This window comes from Camelus ferus, chromosome 24 (genome assembly GCF_009834535.1).
Source record: "Camelus ferus isolate YT-003-E chromosome 24, BCGSAC_Cfer_1.0, whole genome shotgun sequence".
Taxonomy (NCBI): domain Eukaryota; kingdom Metazoa; phylum Chordata; class Mammalia; order Artiodactyla; family Camelidae; genus Camelus; species Camelus ferus.
The window spans coordinates 5488329-5503860 of NC_045719.1; the positions used below are offsets into that span (position 1 = coordinate 5488329).

General features: G+C 44.1%; 1 protein-coding gene and 1 long non-coding RNA gene across 2 annotated transcripts in view; one reads left to right on the top strand and one right to left on the bottom strand.

Moving 5' to 3' along the window:
- The window catches only part of DLGAP1 (DLG associated protein 1), a 989257-nt gene that overhangs the window by 741805 nt on the left and 231920 nt on the right, over positions 1-15532 (top strand). The window lies entirely within an intron of this gene.
- Positions 7154-15532, bottom strand: part of LOC116659680 — a 92119-nt gene continuing 83740 nt past the window's right edge. Inside the window, exon 3 of the long non-coding RNA XR_004315049.1 lies at positions 7154-8037. This is a non-coding gene — a long non-coding RNA (uncharacterized LOC116659680). The remainder of the gene's footprint in view (positions 8038-15532) is intronic.

A 15532-nucleotide genomic window follows, 5' to 3' on the forward strand; every position in this document is an offset into this window, starting at 1 on the left:
CCTGTCCTCGGGCTATTTAGCACCAGACAGGTTTCCAGCAAGCTGAACATATTCTAGGGCAGACAGCACGGAGAGCAAGTCAAGCTCTCACAAGTTCAGCTACAATTCTGTGGACGGCTCTGGGGCTTTTAATTAGCTCGTTTCAATAGGGGTGATGCGGCTGGGTGTAGCCTCCTTTCTACAGGCTGTTGGGCATCTCGGTATAATAGAGAGCAGAGAACTTTCTGTTTTCACTGACTTCTGTTCTCATCGAAGGTCTAAGCCCTGTAAGAGCCCACTATTTCATAATAAAGCAAGATGTCTTCAGTAACAACACTTTCCCAACAGAATCTGCAAATTTGGCATCCAAAGGTAACTGGTATTTCAGAAATAGCCTGTTGCTGGGCTGATGCACTCTTTTCCTTTTCTTCCCCCTGTGGTCATCATTTTCAAAATGCAAGGGCTTGAAAGGTTCTGAAACTCTCCGAGTTACAAAAGAACTCCCGGGCATGGAGCAATCATGTCTTCTGTTTGGGATTCGGTGCCACAGTGCCTTTTCGAGTTGCCATTAGCAGTTTCCATCCTTCTTTTTATTTCCAGCTTTCTTCATTCCTCTTTTGTCTTCTTGATTACCTCCTTGCACCCTAACTGGGCTACTCACTCCCTGAGCTCTGGTGCAGTGAGTCATTTTTCTACCAGGTCCCCCCACTACTTTAAATGTCCCTGAAGCTCACTTCAAAAACAAGTTCACTCGTGTGCCTGAGGTCCTCCCCATAATCCTGCTGTACGTGACTGTCACAGCTGAGCTCATCACAGCTTATAAGAAAACTATTTCCATCCTTTTTTAAAGGAAGCCATAGTGACCACTGGAGGGGGGTTAACTAAGGCTGAGAGTCAGTCACTTTCCAGCCCAACCTAGCTGTGAGTTTCCCACTTATCATTTGAGTACTATTCTCTTGGTTTCTGCTTGTGGAGGAGGGGGAATCTCATCCTTACTGTAACGTTTTTAAGCTGGCCAGACATATGCTGGCGTATTAGGGGACATGCCTGCAGTCACTGGTTCTTCATAAACAGAAAACTGAAGAGGGGAATTTAGTTTCAGAAGTGATAATAATGAGAACCTGACCTACACCAGATTTTGCTTCTTTCAGTTAAGATTTTGATCTCTTCTGAAATTTTGGTCCAAGTCTAAAAGGGCCTGTATTTCAGCTCCACCAGAGAAACTGTTCTGTTCTTAAATCAGGATGGAAAGCAGAAAAGGTAATTATATGCTTAAGGAAAACTGAAGAATTCACTATTTCATACCCCACTTTGAGTAATACGCAGAAGCTATGTTTGACAGGAAATGTTTATTACTTCACCTCATAGTTCCCTAAGGGCTCCCCGCAAGTAATTCAGCTTCCCGCTAACGCATGTTCCCAGAATACGACGAAGAGGAGGCCCCGGGAACCAGCCCAGCGATCATTTCTTTCTTTAGCTGTGAAGCTTTTTTTCCCAGAACAAAACTGACGTGGGGGCCTGACAGACAGACAGATATTGCTGTTCTGGGTGAAGCAGAAGACATAGCCTTGCCCCAACCTGGCTTCCCTCAACTCCCAACCCCTCAAAATCAGCAAGGAGGGGCCTTCCCAAATCCCAGGGCTAGCCTCAGCTCGGGCTATTTCAGAAGCAAGAAAACAAGGGCACAGAACGGGGACGTGCCTTGGCTTGGCCAGGCTCCCCTGCCGCCCCCAGCACCAGCCCCCTGCCGCCGTGTTTCTGTCTGAGCTCATCCGCATCCCCTCCCTGGCTTTACATTTCTCCAGGTCACTCGTCTGATGCTGTGTATTTATTTCCTGTTATGTATGTACATATGCCCACTTGATCCTGAGACCCTGGAAGCAAAGAGCTACCACTTCGAGAACAAACTACCACTGACCATACAGGGCGAGGCTCTAACCTGGCGTTAACTAGGGTTCCCGCCCCCGGCCCTCACGTGCTGAGCCTGGAGGAGCCAAGTGCATGCTATCAATTAAGCTCTCCTTTCGCAGCTGCCTGCCACGGTCAGGAAGGTGCTGTGAAAGGAATCAGGGCTCATTTCAATTCCTGCTCAGTATTTCACAGAGAAGCCATCACTCAGCTCATGAGGAAACTGCCTGTCTTTGCCATGTTGTAGGGGTGAAAACTGATGTAATTTCCTTGCCGGGTCAATCAGTCAGCTGTCACGCGCCACGTCACCATACACCCCACAAGGAACAACCCTCTAGTCGCTGGACATCTTGAAAGTGAGTAAGTAGCAATGTCCTGGTTATTCTAAGAGTTCAAGTCCATCTACTGACAGTGTAGGGAATACATTTCTCTTGAGAACCATACAAAATGAAGGGAAACTCAACCACAGCATGAGAAGGGGGAAAAACCTTCCTTTTCATAAAGAGCCAATCTTGACCTCTTTGTGTGATTACCACTGTCATCCCCTTCACCCACCATCTGAAAAGTAAAAAAGTTTTCCCCCTTACTTTGCTTGAGATTATTGATCAATTAAGTCCAACAAGTATTTGCTGAGTACCGCTAAGCCAGCCGCTGTGCTGAGAACCATCAAATGGGTGTCATCCCCAGCCTTCGCCCTATGGGCCTGCGTAGTTCCTGTAAAGCAAGGAATGTGGCCCAAATGGGACTCAAAGTAGGTGCCCAGGAAACTGTTTTGTCTTCAGAGAGAAAGCCAGTTGACCTGGCAGGCACTGACCATCTAGAACTTTCTAATAGGAGTCACAGATCTGCTCTATTTGTGTTCATCTAATGAAGCCAGGGCTGTCTCAACCCACAGCTGGAGAAAATCAACTCTGGAGGGTTTAAATGTCTTCTCCTCAAGCAACCCATGGGCCAGAACCAGGATGAGAACTCTGACTCCTTCTAATCACCAGCAAGGAATCATCCTTGCTGGTTTTGCAGAAATTCGCCCACCTCCGCCCAGCCTTTTGTTAGCATCCATGCTTTTGAGACACTACCGGTGACATCAGAAAGATTCCTATTCGAACTGCCTTCAATATTTGTATATATTTAGAAAATGAGGTATCCCTCCTGAATCCTTTATTTCCATCCAGGAGAGGAGGTGAGTCACTCCATTGAAGCTCCCAGCACATCCTGCTCCACCATGACACCCCCAGGTGCCGCCAGGGCGGGGGCACCAGCAGATGGCGGTGATTCCTAATCACCGATTTTGCCTTATCTCCAAGCAGTCACCTAGAGAGTTTTAATTAGAATCCACTGAGAAGCCAGGAAAACATCAGTCCACCTGAGGTCACTTAACCTAAAGGTTGTGTTTGGTCCTAAGTTGTTACCTAACTTGAATTTGACTTATAGGAAACAGCAGGGTTTTAATGGATGAAAATTTTAGTCTAGAACTAATTGACTTGTTTTTTTATTAAATCCAAACCCAACTCTGCAGGCCTTGTCTTAAATCACTAAGTTTCCCTCAATGTACTCTTTCGGCAGCGGATAATACCAACATAGACATTGCCAGCAGATTACTACATTTTCACTTGTTTTTGAAAACGAGGGTGAGGGAGAAAGCTGTCCTGTGCTTAACAGATAACATCTTCAAATTACTGCTTTGGGAACTCTTTACCATTTGAGTAATGACACAAGGCACATGTTCACTGGAAAGATGTTTTCCTCACTCCTTAATATGAGCTGGGAACGCTCGATAGCTGACAGCGGGCATTCGTTTTCAAAGTCCCATTACTAGCCTGTAAGTTTTTAACCACGAAAGAGTAGCAGATGACTCCCTCTTGTTCCAATGGCACCAGAAATGCATTCCCAAGAACCTCATTAAAGCCGTCAGCAATAATGCCGGGTTAAAAAAGCTGCACTTTATTTAGATAAACCTTGAGCCTGTTAGCTTAAAAACCGAAGGAAAAGTATTTCTTCTAGAAAACGCATAACCGGTGGATCATAGCATAGTGGAATTTACCCACAATTAACACTGTTTACTTGAACTAAAGAAGAGAGAAACTTATCAAGTTACACAGTTCCAAGCAGTTTTTTAAAACTTTTCATTCAACTGCTCTGTGAAATAGAGGTCATCGTCACTAATGTAACTCAAAAGCAAGAGAACACCCACGGTCAGGAAGAGCAAACCAGCATACCGCGTCGTCAGGCATCACCACTGGACAGCTGGTCCCTTTTAAAACAGCCTGAGAATATTACAAGTCGCAGTTGTTAATGGACCATCAAGGGGCTGTACCCAACTACGTGAATTTAATACAGAAGTACAGATAGACTTGATGACTAGTCAAGGACTAGAAGCCTCGAGTTCCACCCAGCTGCTTGCATTATGTGATCTCAGGTCTTGAGGGAGAAAACGTAGATGCTAAAAACCTGTCAGCAAGCCTTTCTTGCCAACGACTGAAAATCTCCCTTAGCAAAGATCTCCAGCTTTTGCTTTCAACTATTGAAGACAACCGCTCTTACTGCCCTTTGCCTCCCACAGCAAACCTCTATCGTGGCAATAAACAGACACCAGGTGGTTTCGAGTAGAGAATTATCACTGTGACTTAAGATCTTCCATGGAGAGAAAAGTTCACTTCTAACTTAAAAGCTCACATTCTAACCAAATGCCACCACCCTGTTTTTAGACAGTATACTTTGTACCTACTGATCTCAGCAACCCAAGCCAGGAGTCCCGAAACACACACACCTGGCACCAGAACCACGAGGGTTAAGACCCACGAGGCACCTGTGCTTGTGCCTAAGCATCTTAAAGATCGAAATACGCCAGTCTCTGCCCCAGACCAACACTTAGTATTTATGATTCAGGACTAGGCCACCCCTAGCGTGACGCTTCCAACACACATTTGTAACTTTTCAGTTTATTAAACCTGTATCCTAATTAATGCACAATTGGATGTTTACGTAGTAATATTATGTTCAAGGATATTTTCGCAGAGGAAACATATTTGTGAGACAGCCTAGATGGTTTCTCCCCTCTTCAGAATGCTGCATAAAAGAATCATCATAAATAGAGAATTGATTAAAAAACAGGTAACTTTCTGTAACAGAGGCTACCAACGGGAGCGGCACAGCCGAATCACCAAGGAAACATTCTGAAAACACAAGCGGCCAGGTCAAACCCGGGGTTGTCACAAGTGGGGGCCAGAAATCATTTTTCAAGGGTGCCAGTGAACCTCCATCCTGGCCACATGGAGTTATGGGCGAAATTCTACAGTTACACACAATTTTTGAGATGTCTGATCAATGGCTTATGAGTTCACAGTTTTTGTCCCATAAACCAGTTACCACTAAATAAGGCGTCCTGAGATGTTTTATTCCCATTTCCTCAATATGTCACATTCAGAACAGTGCAGTTTCCTGTTCCCATCACACTGGCTCTCAGTATATTGTGTTCTTTTTGTCCGAGAGCCAAGTGAACAGGGAATGACGTCTGACTCAATGTTCAGTACAGAGTCTAGAACATTGGCAGCGAGTAAGTGTTTTTTTAAAAAAAAAACAAAAAACAAAAACCCAGTAGGAGCTGCCTGTTGCCTTCACAGACCCAGAATTCTTTCCTGCAGGTATATCAGGTTTAAAATCTGCAGTTACAATTCCCATGTGCAGGAGGAGAACTTTTTCTCATTTTCTACAAGTAAATTCAGCCTACCTTTTGAGACTCCAGCTGCAGTCAAGACGGAGAACTCGGAACGCCGGAGCCTCGAAGGCAGCAGGGACTCCGGGGGAGGCTCTGTCTTTGAGGGGTGTTTGGTCAAACTAGACGTTCTTTCTCGACCCTGGGCGTCCGGATCCGGGCTGTCTGCTCCCAGCCTGCCTTTCCCGGCCTTTCCCCTCCTCCTCCTCCTCCTCGGCGTCAGCTGGGAAGCAGCTGCACCTGCCTGGCCCCCGGGTCCCTCGTGCTCCCGACTGCTGCTGACACCTGTGGTCCGCGCCGCAGCCACTGACCGTGAAGGGGGCGCGCCTGCGTCCTCCACGCCAGAACCTCGGGCCTCTGGTTCTTTCAGCGCCTGCGCAACTGCTCAGACCACGCCCCTTGTTCTTTCCTCGCCCCCCTCCCCCGACAAGGGGGGAGGGGCTCTTTGAGGTCATCCGTCCATCCAGTCAGCCCTGGGCCCTCACCAATGACAGCGACAATGAAGCCTACAGATGCGGCTTCCCTGTAGGTTTGCCATCCCTCTGCGCTTGCGATGCAGGCAGAGATGTGCGACGCTGCCAGCCCTGTCTGACCTGAGCCCACACCAGGTGCCCACCCTAGGAGCTGATAGGGTGAGAAATGAGCCTTCTTTTAAAATGTGTATGCAAACACAAAAGACCCGCGGAAGAAGAACAGAACTGGAGGAGTCGCACTCCCTGACTTCCCAGCGATCATAATTTACACACAGTTTTCTAAACTGTAGGTCAAGAAAGAATTTACCGCTCATGGCCTGCATCTTTAAAGTCGACAGGATCAGATTGGAAATGAGCAACTAGAATGGGACATATTGCTATATCCCTTTTTTTAAAATACTGGATCAAGAAGTAAACTCTTTATTTCTTACTGTACTTTTGGGCGAAAAAGAAACCCTAGTCTCTCATCCTGTCCCCTCTGAACTCTTCTGGTCTCCCAATAAGAGCTTTTACTTCTGCTATCTCTGGCTTTCCCAGTAAGAAAATACTCCCATGGAATCATCCTTAAAGCCCTCCGCTCTCCGGTTTCTTCAGTAAACTACACTCTGGGTCTTGCAGACTCTCCGAGGTCTGGGTTTCCTCTCTCCTATGTCACATCCTCCTCCCAGTTCAAGTCAAGATGTCCCTAACGACTGCCTCTGAGCCTGGGGCATCTTCATTCCTGCGCTCTGGGTGTACCCTTGGTCCTCCCTGCCCTGAGGCAATCAGCTTTAGGTTTAGTTTTAATGGTCAAAGACCCAGTGAATCAAGAGAAGTAAAATACAATAGCCAGCAATTCAAAATTGTAAACCGCCACACAAGAACGCGGCATTTTCTAGCACTTGCAATAAGTATTTTTAAAATGTTTAGACACATGATAACAATCCCTCTAAACTGATTTGTTTATACTGGTAGTCACCTGTTTATAAAGGCTAGATTAAAAAGTCATTTCAAAATACTGTCCTCAAACCTTGAGTTTTAACTTAAAACATAAATGTTTATTCATTCACTAACCTTTTCGTGAAGCATCAAGGTCTTTAAAAAAAAAAAAAGAATCTACTGACTGAAGTTCCAAGCTGTCTTTCTCACATAAACCACATTCATAGCGTACTATCTATAAATTCTGGTTTCAGTTGTAGGTTGGGACATGCGAAACCACCTGAAAGCAGAATCCTTCTAAATTGTCGTTTTTCTCTTTATTTACACTTGTCTCACCCACAGCTACGTTGGCAGCAATTTTTAACAACTCTCTACCTATTCAGTCTTTCTAAATGAAAACAATTTCTTAAACTCTTCTTAAAAGAGATTTTACACAAATGGTATCGGTACTTCAAGAGTCTTTGTAATATTTAACTTTCATTACATGATTGCAATGCCAAGTCAGATGAACATCACTTGATTTGAGGAACAGTCTAGAAAAGCTCCAGAGGAGCTGGACTGTGAGCGTTCCCTGTTCCTTGGGCAGCCTGGCTGTTCTTCCAGAGAGAATGAGAGTGTCCATTAAGCTGGGAGTTTGGTGAGAAGGGCTTGTTCTGCACTGAGAAGAAAAGACTTGACATAAGATAAAAGCAAAATGCAAGCTGTAAGGATTCCAGAAAAATGTCCTCAGGTATTAGAAAGATCACTTTTGGGTTGGGGGATGGAAAAAGCAGAAGTGAGGAAATTCTAGATTTTAGGCACAAATACTGCTTAATTTGTGACTTGGGGCAAATCAATTCAACTTCCTAGATTTCTTTTTCTTTCTTTTCTGGAGATAGACTGAGTTCTCTTCAGCTTCAAATTCTGTTGTCCATACTTACCCAGGGTTCTTGTGGGTAAACGAGGTTTGGGTGAAAAGAGTGAATGGTGCTCAGTTTTCTCATCTGTGAAATGGGAGACTTAGCACTGACCTGCGATTCCTCAGGTGTGTTCTGCAGGGCAGTCATTCTGAAAAATGGCAAGAGATATTCTTGAAGAGATTCAGTGACCAGTTTTTACAAAATGCTGGGATAAAAATGTTCAAAAGGTTTCTTTACTGCAAAACGTCACAGCCTATAACAGGCTAGTTTTGTGACTCTCTCAAGAGAGGATGTAAGAGGCAGCTTCCCCCAAACAAGTTGCACCAAATCTCTTTTTTTCACAGAATCTTTCTCGGGACTAGAGAGCACACAACACACTTTGGGGAAACTCTGGCCCAGCGAATTCTGTGGTCCTTTCTAGCTCCAAATTCACTCGCCTGTATCATTGGCTTATTGAGACTTCTAACAAACGAGGAATTGAAAATGGCCAGAGAGGCAATGGGAATCCTTTTTAAAAGACCAAATCTTGAACAGAGTCAGGAAGAGGGTGGAAATTTACCAGAACCTTCTTTTGATGGTTTCTTTAGCCCCAAGTAATGACCACCAATAAACTTGCCATTCTAAATAAAACAATTGTGTACAATATTGCTATTGGTAGAAGTGACTTCCTAATGATCTTTATTAGGTTTTTGATCCCTTCCTTTATGCACATATATTTTAGCTCTCTTAATTTATTTTTCTAATGTCAGTGAAAAGACCATATAGAGAATATAGAACAGAGATGAAAGATAATACTAGGAAACTAATATATGTATGTATCTGCATGACTGGGACATTGTGCTGAACACCAGAAACTGACACATTGTAACTGACTATAATGGAAATAAGATGATACTAAGAATGAATGATAATAACAGAATAATAATAGAAGAATAATGAATAACACAGGTCTTTCTACCAAGAAGCCTTGCAAATGCATGCACTTTCATTAGTCCAGAAAATGTATTTACCTCTCCCAAATGAGTAGGGTTCATGTTTTTATTCCTCTTTTATGTGCAAGGTTTACGTGAGCAAGAACCAAAGTGTATCTTGAAAGGCTTGAATGATCTCAAGACTTCTTAAGGAGTGAATAACATTTAAGTGCATTAACAGCTAAGAATTATATAAATTACAGTCCTTTGTAAAAACAAAATATTTAGTCTTGACAGCTTTGCTTTCATTATGAGGTCTGTCTCTTCGTCAAGTGCTGATTCATTAAGCAGTTAAACTATAAAAAGATCAAGTGCATTTTCTCCCAGTTTGAATGGATTCTTTAATCATCACTGAAAACCCACCAAATGGCAACTCCAAGATGCTTAGGATGGATGCCATTGCAGGATGACCAGATAGACTGAAGTTTGGAGGCAGGACCGGATCAGATCCGCGGACTCCCATTTGGCTAGCAGCATCCTCTGAGGCCCAGCCTGCCCTTGGCAAGCCTGAGGACCCCGGAAGAATAAACACAATTTCTAAAATTAGATTTCCTTAAAGGCTGAGGTCATTCTGGAGCCAAGCCAGCATTGCTGCAGTGTTTGTGGATTTCACCAGACAAAATGCCACAGACTGTATCATATGACCACTGTTGACCCCAGAGCAACCCAGACCTGTTCTGGACCCTAGCTGGCACCACTTGGCACCATGGGCTACAGAGCAAGATGCCCTGTTTAGCATCCGTCCGGGTAGCGCCCAGCAAAAGGAGACTGATCTCACCTGGAATCCTTCACAGCGTTCGGCTACCGAGAGGATGTGTTCACACGTAACCTGAACGCTGTGCCTGAGAGGACCACCTCAATTCTGTCGTTGGTGTAAGGAGGAACATGAGGGAATTCTCACCAAATGAGGGTCAGGAAGGAAAACTTTTCCTCCAGCTCAGAGTTGTAGGCTTGGTGACTGGTGTTTCCTTAGAAGATGACCCATCTCTCTGCGAGATGATGCAAATAAAACTTCACTAAGGCCAACAGTTAGCCACAGAATAATCTCTTTTGTTTTTGTCCTGTGTGTCTTTTGCTGAATAGTCCTTGACATCCTAAGGGTACTTAAAAGTTACCTCTGCTGTTTTAGCACGACTGGTTTTCTAATGAGACATCCAGTAGGCAACAAGGTTAAAGGTTAGAGGCAGCTATTGTAGAAAGGTCTCCCTTGAAACATGTCCCATGATGATCTCCCTCCACCTGGAAGGAATGGTCAGCCTAATGAGTCCATAGACGGCTTTCTCCAGTGTTCCCATAAACAGCCAACGGCAGCACAGCCAGCAGAGCAGACCATGTACCACAAACATGGCTCCCACTGTTTACGGCTTTGTCTAGGTTAAGGGAATTTTTAAGGGTGTGAGTCCTTGGAGGTTTGAAACACATTCTGCAGAGAGCCAAAGGGCCATTTTAACCCATGTACATTTGCAGTGTGAACACTGGGCTAGTCATATATAAGTTTACATACATCCATACATTATATTTACAGTGTTATCTCAAATTTCTTGCCTCTAAAATGGAAAGATTTGGACTAGATGATAAATAACATTCCTTTGAAAAATTATTTAATATTTAATATTATTAGATGTCATTTTTTTCACATACATTCAAGTGATCTGGAGTCATTCTTAGGGTCTAAAAATAAAAATAAATCTTGATAAAAAAAAAAAAAAACTTCGAAATAATCCTAGAGGGATTTCCTCATGGAAAGGACACAGGATGTTGACCATGTTTAAAACCAGTGATGTAGCTGCCAGCTGTATACCCAGCACCTTAACAGGTGAACTCTTGTAATTTACAGAGCTGGTTTTTCCTGAAATAGCTTTTCCAGAGGAGAAAGAAAAAGAGAAAAAAAGAAAAGGGAAGAGAAGAAAAGAAAAGAAGGAAGAAAGAAAGAGAGACAGAAAGAAAACAATACATTGCTAATCCCACACAAACAAAAACTGGGATGGGAAGAGAGGATGCTGTTTCCAGTTAAGCATGCCAAGTGCTCCAGGTTCAAGGCAACGGCAACAACATTTTCTGAAATCTGACCAAACCTGGACATGTTGCACACAGAGAATAAGTAGTAAGGCAAAAGCGGCCCCGTTTTGAATCTCATTTCATCCAAAAGGTTTCTTCGCATCTAAAAGGAACGATTTTCCTGCAAACAGCATCCTTTTAACATTCCTGTTCCCATGTGAAGCCACTTCTCGTCCGACTTACACACTTGGTTCTCACACTCGCCACCACTCGCTCATGCTCAGATCCGCTCGGCTGGAATTTTAGGCTGCCCACTTATTTGGCTAGAAAATGAAACTTACAATCCCCTTCAGTGGAATTTTGTCTTGACACAGATTCAGGTGGAGCAAACAGTACCCGTCGGCGGTCAGGAGGAAAGCTGCCGGGGGCAGTGGTTACAGCAGGGACCCCTGGTGCAGGCGGCTCACGGATGCCAGTCCATGCACTGTTCGTTGTGGGTTCTCTCCCGACTCTGCTTTCTTTCATTTATCTTACAGGTCTTTACTTATCCCTGGGGCGTAGGCTGCCTCCCTGAGCCATGGGAATTACCGCCCCCCGCCCTGTGCCAGCTTTAGCAGATGGTGAGGAGAAGCAGCCATGCAGAAATTGAAAATTTCCAGGTTAAGCTTAGAGATGTGCAGACGAAAAAAGGCATTTTTTAATGGACAAGTTCATAAATTCTTTGAGGTCTCTCCCATTTTCCCCTTTCAAGGGCCTATTTAAAAACATAGATAAGGTATATGTTAAGCATCCATCTACGCCTCTGAAATCTGCATGTAATTTCCATGGTTTCGATTATTCTCTTATTAGACAATGATAATAATAGATGAATACTCCTACTTCTATTTGATGTTGGAATGCATGATTTCTCTCCAGGGTCCTCTCTTTAATTATATGATGTTACTATATGTTTAAATGAAAGTACATGGCTTACCAGCACATCAGCAGAGCCACAGGGTGGCCGCACGACACGATGTCAGTTTGCCCCCTGCGGGTGTGCTGTGCACAATGCGTGTGGCCATATGCTGCAGACTTGGTGACATCCCATTGCTGTGCTGAGTGACAAAGACAAGCTCTGTCATTAGCCTGGCGGTGCAGAGGGTGCGCGCTAGGTTAACTCAGTAAATGGTCTAACCTCTCTGTGCCTCATTTTCCTCCTCTGGGAAATACCGATGAAAGGAGTAGCTACCTCACAGGGATGGATGCTAATTAAGTAGAATAATGCCTGCAAAGTGCCTCGGACCTGGCACATAGATCTATCTGCCGAATGTCGGCTGAAATACACTAACAGGGATAAACTTTACTGAACTTCCTCTCTAATAAATCAGCCAATATTTTTATAGCTTATTTGCCCACAATTTCTTTTTTTTTTTAACTATTGAAGTATAGTTGATTTACAATGCTGTGTTAGTTTCCAGTGTACAGCAAAGTGATTCAGTTATACATGTATTTTTTTCACATTCTTTTTCATTATAGGTTATTATAAGCTATTGAATATAGTTTCCGGTGCTGTACAGTAGGACCTTGTTGTTTATCTATTTTATATATAGTAGTTAGTATCTGCTAACCGCAAGCTCCTAATTTATCCCTCTCTCACCCCTTAACCCTTTTGGTAACCATAAGTTTGTTTTCTATGTCTGTGAGTCTGTTTCTGTTTTGTAAACAAGATCATTTGTATCATTTTTTTTTAGATTCCACATATAAGTGATATCATGTAATATTTGTCTTTCTCTGTCTGACTGACTTCACTTAATGTGACGATCTCTAGGTCCATCATGTTGTTGCAAATGGCATTATTTCATTCTTTTTATGGCTGAGTAGTATTCCATTATATTTATACACCACGTCTTCTTTATCCATTCATCTGCCGATGGACATGTAGGTGGCGTCCATGTCTTGGCTGTTGTAAATAGTGCTGAATAAGCCAATATTTTATATGTCATTGCCTGACAGATTATATTATACAATTATCACCATTATAAACATTATACATTGTCTCCCAACCCAACAATGTGCCTTCCACGAAGAAACAGCCCTTTTGAGTTGTGTTTACTAACTCAATCCCTGGTTCCTAGACGTGTACCTGTCAGTTAGTAGATGCTCAATACATATTTGTTGAGAAAAAAGGAATACGTGACTATTAGCTCTTTCATTAGCTTCTGTAGACAGCTGGGAAGTGACTGTCTACACTGGCCGACCTCTGTACTGAGGCTGAACGGTCTGGGCGGTGAGGGGAAGCGGGCAGGGGCGGCCGGGTCCCCGGGCGCAGCAGTGCTCACAGGCTGACGTCTTGGACTTGAATACGGTCGCCGAGCCCTGAACCAGACCTCAGAGCCACCCACTCACACCAGAGGATGCGCTCTCCCGGGGAGCAGTTTCCTGCTCATTAAACGCTTATTACATGTTCAAGTTGGATAAATCTTCTTATATCAAAAAGAGTTGATATGATGAAGTATGACAGTACGGTTTTTTTTTTCACTTTTTCTTTTACCAGTAAAACCTTTCTTCAAAGGAAAGTCTGAAAGCTGTGGAGGTCCACCGATCGCAGGCTGGTTCCTGCTGTGCTTGCCTCCAGCATCTTAAATTTCTTGGCGCCACTGATGGGGCAAGAAGCCTGTGTGTTTGCCTCAGAGCTCTGGGTTCAAGTCTTAGCTTAGCTGTTTGCTAGCTGGGCTCTCTGGCCAAGCTATACAACTTCTATGAACCTCAGTTTCTCCATCTATGGAAAAGGGGAGAAACCACACCAAGCCTGCCAGGGTGTGAAGCATGAGTATTGAGTTCCTGGCACATCATAGGCTCGTATAAAGTGCAGCTTGTACTTCCCTGGATTCAGAAATATCAGTGAGGGCATTCCATAGCTCCTGGGGAGAAAGAGAAAAGATCTTCCGCCGTGACACCGATTTTTCAGCAGCCCGACTCTAACCAGAATGTTCCCCAGTCTTCAAGGTGTGCAGAGAACTGGACATGGAGTTTTCTCCAACTGTTTGCTCAGTCATTGCCACTGTAGCTCAGGGGCCTCTAATTGCTGAGAAGGCTGAGGAAGATGCCTGAACCGCAGGACAGACGGCAAAGCCAGGGTCCGTCAGGGGTCTTCCTGAGACTCCGCTCACATGCCGAAGAGCATAGTGCCACACAGAGACACGATTTCCCAGGACAAAGACAGTCATTTTATTTATAAATTACCACGTTATTTTTACATTAAAATGCTGTGTTTCCCAAGCAGGAGACTTCCCATTCGTGCATTTGTTTGGCTAACACTTACTGAGTGCATCCCATGAGATGAGGGCTTTCCCAGGAAATGGTTATACGAAAATGGGCGAGACCCCTTCTGTCCAGTGGAATCTCATGGTCTCCTGGGAGAGACCCACACATAAGGCACTAAATGACCACAGACATCCCCAGTGTCTGGTGGAGGTATGGATAAGGTGCCGGAGAGACCACGTGGGCCGGGTGTTAACTCTGCCCACTGGGTTCAGCATAAGCTCCACCCAAAAAAGTGACAACAGGGCTGGAGCTTGAAGGAAAGGTTTGAGTTTAGGCTAATGGAGGAAAGGATGATGTGTATTCCAGGAGGAATCACGGGTGTAAGAAATAGAGAGTCTATTTCGGTAGTTACTGTGATCCCTGAACCGGCGTCAACATCGCCGGGGAATTTGTTAGAAATGCAGATTCTTGGGGACCCCCCCAGAAACCCTGAGGACTGGGTCCAGTGATCCGCGTCTTCACAAGCCCTCCAGCTGAGTCTGCTGCACACTCAACTTTGATGGTATCAAGGGAAGGAAATTAACATATTAACCAAGTATTTATATTTCACATAATACAGAGATACCCAGATATAGATTTGCCACCCCCGCTGCAGCATTTTTCCACAAAAGATCGAAGCAGTCTACAAGATTACACATATCCTAAAAAGGCATAAGATACACAGCCAGAGGAAACTACAAAAGTAGAATGAAAGTAGAAAAGCCATAAAACCATTACTGTTTTATTGTAAATTTCCTGATAAACATCCCAGTATTTAAATATAGACAGAAACGAATTTACCTTAAGAGTAACTGTACCTGCAGGACGAAGTGTCGGCTGCTGAACACAGTTCTGCTAATACTAAGACGAGAGAGGGACTCCCCTCTCAGGCCTCACTCAAGAGATGCTTTCTGCAGGTGTGGATGTTGTCTCAATAGTCAAAACCACACAAGTATAAACACTTGTTCCTTATAACTCCCTTCCACAGGCTTCAAAGCAAAGAGAAGCTCTGTGAAAGGATCCCAATGCGAGGCCTTAACAATGAGGTCAAGTTCGTAGCTCTCAGGCGATCTGACCCACTCACATGTATGTGTGCGCATGACTGGGACATGAAGCTGTACACCAGAGACTGACACACTGTAACTGACTATACTTCAGTTAAAAAAAAGAAAAAGAAATAAAAGCAGAGAACTTACGTGAGAAAACTTCTGATTCAGGTAAAAAAAAATGGATGGATGGATAGGTAGGTAGGTAAGTAGATAGACAGACAGACAGACAGACAGTCTGGCTGTGAAGCAGATTGTCTAGAATGTGCCACAACACGTTCACAGGACTATTCATCTAGTTATGAGAGACGCAGACAAAAGTAACTGCGTTTTCATCAGAGGCTAT